This window comes from Myodes glareolus, chromosome 13 (assembly GCF_982192425.1).
Source record: "Myodes glareolus chromosome 13, mMyoGla1.1, whole genome shotgun sequence".
NCBI classification, from domain to species: Eukaryota; Metazoa; Chordata; class Mammalia; order Rodentia; family Cricetidae; genus Myodes; species Myodes glareolus.
The window spans coordinates 77,732,786-77,738,785 of NC_142038.1; positions in this window are offsets into that span (position 1 = coordinate 77,732,786).

Consider the following 6,000-nt stretch of genomic DNA (forward strand, 5'->3'; position numbering starts at 1 on the left):
TGCCTCTTGCTGGTCTGAATGTGGCTGAGCTGACACAGGGCCCACCTGTCTTCAGGCAGGCTATCAAAGCACAGCAACTGACCCTGCCGGGCTGCCCCCACAGCCCAGGCCCAGCGTGCAAGGGAGCTGCTCTGGGGAGATCTTGTGGCCCCAGGGGGAAGGGGGAAGAGCCATCGTGACCATTTCTTATGCTGAGTGGAGTCTTCTTTTTTGTAGAGGCCACAATTTTGAACCAGAGTTGAGTCCTCATGCATGAAATATGCAAGCTCCAGAAAGTAACAAGTGAATAATGAAATTGATTAGGAATCATAAATACCTGCAAAATGAATAGAAAAGAGAGAACTTTCTTACTTTTTTTGACCTTGGGTATTGGAGATAATACTAATTAATGTGTAGCCTCTATTTGAGGTATGGGTACTGTATATGGTTATTTATTTATTTACTTACTTACTTACCTATTTACTGTTACAAACATAGCTTATGGATTCTGAGGTTGTGATTCAATAGTGGAAAGTGTGTCTAGTGCATTACATAAGTTCTGGGTTTGAGCTCATTCATACAAAACATGTAGCAAAGTCTACAAAATTATTTAATGTCCATTCCTCACAACTAAGATAGGATGCGATTTGGTGATTTCATACTGAGACCCTAATGTATTGAATCATGTACTATTCAAACTGAATTGTGAGGGAATTGATGTTAAATTGTCATTAAACAACATATCTCTTTTCAATCATGTCCTGTCCTTCTTGCTGTACAAGAAACTCTTATGGGATGACTGGCACGAGCCTGGCTGTACTTCTGGTGTTTTCTGTCATGTTCTACTCTGTTTCCTCATGTTATGTTGCTATGTGTTTTATTTTTCTCCTTTTATTGTACTTGAGCTAATTTATCCATTTTCCTATAATATTTTAAGATTGTTCTTAGCTCATAATTTTACAGCTCTCGTTTTAATTTCTAACATTTGTCATGTCATAAATTTATTATAAATAACCTTACATTGGTACTTATTCTTTTGAAAATATTTTCTAATAAATAATAATTATCCCTACTCAGTTTCCAACTCCCAAACATATGAGAATTTCTAATTACATTTATGTGTGTGTTCATGTATGTGTGTGTGGAGACTGAAGGTCAACTCAACTGTTTTTCTCAGCTACTCTCCACCTTGTCTTTCTGACATAGTTCCCCTCATTGAATCTGGAGCTTGCTTTGGCTGGCCAACAAGCCTCAGGGATCTTCCTGTCTCTTCCTCCCTAGCACTGGAATTATATGTTCTTGTACTAAGTATTTTTAATAATAGGGGTTCTGGGAGACCAAATTGGAATCTTCATGAAAGCACATTCCTGATGGAGCCATCTCCCCAGACCTTCTAGGCAAATTTTCTTATGACTTTTAAGTGAATTTTATGTGATATTTCTGATTTTATCCAATTGACATTTATTTTGAGTTTTTTAACTGCTCAGTATGCAAGTGAAATACATTCTCCTTGCATTTTTGCATTCATCTGCAAGTATTAAGTTTAATACCCTATATATGTCTGTTGCTCATTGTTCTTTTTAAATATCATGTATCATTATTAAGTTCAGAACAATCTATTCACTCAACAAATTACCATCAATACATTAGAACCCTGGGGTAGGAGGTTCTTCTGTTCATGTGTTGTTTTCATTGACTAATGAATAAAGAAACTGCTTTGGGCCTGATATCGCAGAACTTAGGTAGGCAGAGAAGACAGAACTGGATGATGGGAAGAGGGACAGAGTGAGAGAAGCCATGAATCCTCCTGCCTGAAATGGTCACTGGTTAGAATCTTGCCAGTAAGCCACAGTCACGTGGCAATACACAGATGAATGGAAATGGGTTAAATTAAGATGTAAGAATTAGCCGATAAGAAACTAGAGGTAATGGGACAAGCAGTGTTTTAATGAATACAGTTTCTGTGTGTTTATTTCAGGTGTAAGCTAGTCAGGTAGCCAGGACAAATAAATGCCTGCTCCTTGTAACAATTGGTGCCTTCAATGTGGTCAACTAATTCCATGTAATACCTGAGAGGACTTGAAAAGGAATTCTAGACACAAATATAGAGTTTAACACAGCTTTTTCCTGTTTACTGGCTGTGTGCCACAGGGAACTTTTCCTCACTCAGCAGCCACAGCAGGAAAAAAGATGCATGGTTTTAAAACTTGGCTTCCTGGGCTGTGCTGCCAGCACAAACTATGGCTCTAAAGCACTTCAATGAAGTTTTTCACCCCGGGTGTTTCCCACTAGGGTTGGGAAGAAAGTGGCTGAGACTATGCCTCTGGCTTTGTGCTCCCTGCCTGAACAGGTGGTGGGATCAGGTCTATTAGGCATGCACAAGCAGAAGACCATGGTGGATTTCTGCCACCATACACAGAGATGTTTTCAGGCTGTACATCACGTGTGACAGATTTGGCTCTAACTCAGATTAAAAGGGTTTATGTGCTGCATGCTCATTCTTGGTGTTGGACTGCTGAGCACAGCTCCTGCCTGGTGACCCCAGAGCTAACACTTGGTGGTGCTTCCACCATTTTCAAACGGAGAGAGGTGGAGTCAGTATCTGGAGCAGCTGCAACCAAACTGCTTACCATTTTAAAAGCTCTTAAAGACAGTAGAGAATTACAGACAATGCAATAGGACAGATTCAGACATAAAAGGCCTCTAAATGGGTCACAGTGTTGGATAAATGTACATAGGCTTGGGAGAGAGAAGAAAAAGAGTATAAAGAACCATACAATAAAGTTAATTCTTTCAAAAAAGAGGATAAAGTCTTTAAAGAGACTGAGTATAAATAGTCATAGATTAAAAGAAGTAAAGACAAATAAGCCACTTAAAAATGGAAAATTCACAGAGAGTTTAGATTATGTGTATATTGTATTTTCTTTGAAATTTGACTGTGACAGAGCTAAATGTCTCCTGTGAAGGAGCCATTTCATTTGTATGTGCTGTTAAGCTAAACCAGCATGTATATTATAAAGGTATTTTGACTTCAGAATTTGGGTCTAAGGATATGATGCTTTGGAAAAGAGGTTCTTCTTTTGTTAAAAAAGAAAATGAGAACCTGTGGATTGCCTCCAGGTGAATATGGTTTTGTGGACCAAGGCCTCCTGAAAGGTCAATGTGAACAAAGTTACTTTGCCCAATTGGTGGACTGAGATGAACCTAACACATAGGATATACCATAAAAGACCTGATTAATAGTGCCTCCATACAGCAGGAAGAATTTTGGAGAGAAATAACTATGCCCACATTACTAAATTTTGTTTATAAATGTTCTTTTATATTTAAAGGGGGATATGATATAGATATGAATAATTTGCATTGGTATGGATCTTGCTTTATTGATACGAATTTAAGGTCAATTTTGTTATATGTATATGTATTTCTGATCTTGATTAAGGTATTTTGATTGTGTAGCTCATTTAAAAATGTAATGTATAAGTAAGAAATATAGGTTAATAAAGAGTCATCTTTAATAGTCAAGTTTGTAGTCATGTTAGTTAGATTATATATCTATATATATACACACACACATATACACACATATGTATATATCAGTTAGATATTCTTCAAATCTTTCCGATATCTTCAGAATATGGCATTTAAAGGTTTTAAAAAATTTAGGACTTCTCATGACAGTGAGATATATCTGCTCTTGGCAGCACCAACCTACTTTGAGAGGAAGATGGTCATCAAAGAGGTTCCTTAGCCATTTGGTCAAGAATCTGTTCTTGCCTGGACTGCTTCACTGGACATGCAGTACCCACAGAGAGATGACTGCTGAACTTGCTTAAAAATGAGATGGTCCTTCAGGGTTCCTGCTTCATTAAAGTGTCTGTGAGACATTCTTCAGGACGCAGAAGAAAGTGACTGAACTGTCCAGCTTCCTGAAAAAGTCTTCTGGATACTATGGGCCTGTAGACTGAAGATGGATGCCCCAAGAATACAGAAAAACTTTGAGTGACTGTATAGTCAGTGAGATGTCTTTGTCAATTCTAGAGTTTTGGAAGCTGCTTACAATGCACTTCCTGTTTACTTAGGTACTATTATATCCTTCTGAAGTCTTTGATGGAGTTGAAGAATAGATATTATTATAGTTTTTCTCAGTAATGATAAAAGATAAAATATATAAATATTGTAAATATAGTTTTTGCTTGATACCTGTTTTGTTACATGTAATTTTACTATGTTAAAGTTAAAGCCTTCCATTTTGTTTAAACAGAAAAGGGGAAATGGTGTAGGGGGTTCTTTTGTTCATGTGTTGCTTTCATTGCCTAATGAATAAAGAAACTGCTTTGGGCCTGATATCGCAGAACTTAGGTAGGTGGAGAAGACAGAACTGGATGCTGGGAAGAAGGGCAGAGAGAGAGAAGCCATGGATTCTTCTACCTGAGATGAACACCAGTTAGAGTCTTGCCAATAAGCCACAGTCACATGGTGATACACAGATGAATAGAAATGGGTTAAATTAAGATGTAAGAATTAGCCAATAAGAAACTAGAGGTAATGGGACAAGCAGTGCTTTAATGAATAAAGTTTCTGTGTGGTTATTTCGGGTGTAAGCTATCTGGGTGGCGGCACAAACAAGGGCCCACTCCTTGTAACAGAATCCTATACATAACAATGGATTTGTGGGTGAGTGGGATGACCCAGCAGTTAAAGGCACTTGTTACCAAGTGTGATGACTTGAGTTCAGTCCCCAGATCTACCATCATAGAAGGAGAGAAACAAACCCCACAAGTTGTTCTCTGACTTGGCATGTGTACCAACACCCCTACCCCCAGTAAATAAATGCAAAACATTAAAAAGAACGTTTTTAGCTACTTGGTGGTGGCAGCACATGCCTTTAATCCTAACAAATTGAAAGACAGAGGCAGAATTCTGAGTTCAAGCCAACCTTGTCTGCAGAGGGAGTTCCAGGACAACCATGGCTACACAGAGAAACATACAAACATACAAAAACAAACATACAAAAAGAATGCCTTTTGGTCTAAATCTCATCTCATGAAAAGTAGTTGCAAAGAATAAGATATTTTGATATGCACACATACAATATAAAACTAAGTCATATGAATATATAATAAAAAGGTGGATAAGAGAGAGAGCAATGAGATGGAGAGAAAGACAAATTTTTGTGCTTATTCTCCTATGGGGAACCAAGGATCACATCAACAAGCAGAAGGGAACTATTTAGGAGGGACAGGCTAGTGTAAGGGAGGGTGGGTGACAAAGTTGAACAAGAACTGAGTATGAGAATGCACAGAGACCTATGTACATAAAAGTATCACAATGAGACACATGCCATGTGCTAGCTATTATAAATTTATATGATACCACAGAGAGATAAAGAATGAGCTGTGACACAGATAAAGAAGACAAGAATATGCTGATATCATCATTGACAAAAGCATATCTGACTTCGTTTAAAATTTCTATGAAGACAATGGATCAGTGATATGAGCACACAACAAAAAACTTTTTGAAACTGGTGGTCATATCCAGAAAGATGTTCCCCCTCACTAATAACAATAGAAATGAAAACCAAAGCCAAGGAGTGCCACTGAAAGAATTATAGTTACAAGTCAGTGAAAACTATGAGCAGTGGAATCTAAGAAGATGCAAACAAAAGTTATCTCAATTTAAGATTTTGACAAAATGAACAAATAGCTCCAAAATGTTCTGCTTAGATACTTTACATCTGTAAACATTAGCGATCACTGAATGTAAACACAGTGTTTCTTTTCTGAAGCTTTTTACATTCTCACTTGTAATATTGAATGCCTAGAAAGAACATGTCTGCAAGCATCAGTGAAAAGTTATATTGACATGAACTTATCTTGTTATGTAAATTTTAAATTATGAAGGTTTGGCTCAACTAGCTTGTATAACTTAAATTAACTCATATCTTTTAGATATATGTTCTGCCATGTTTTTTCAGGAAGAAATAATGGTCACAAAGACAGTATTCATGTCGTAGAA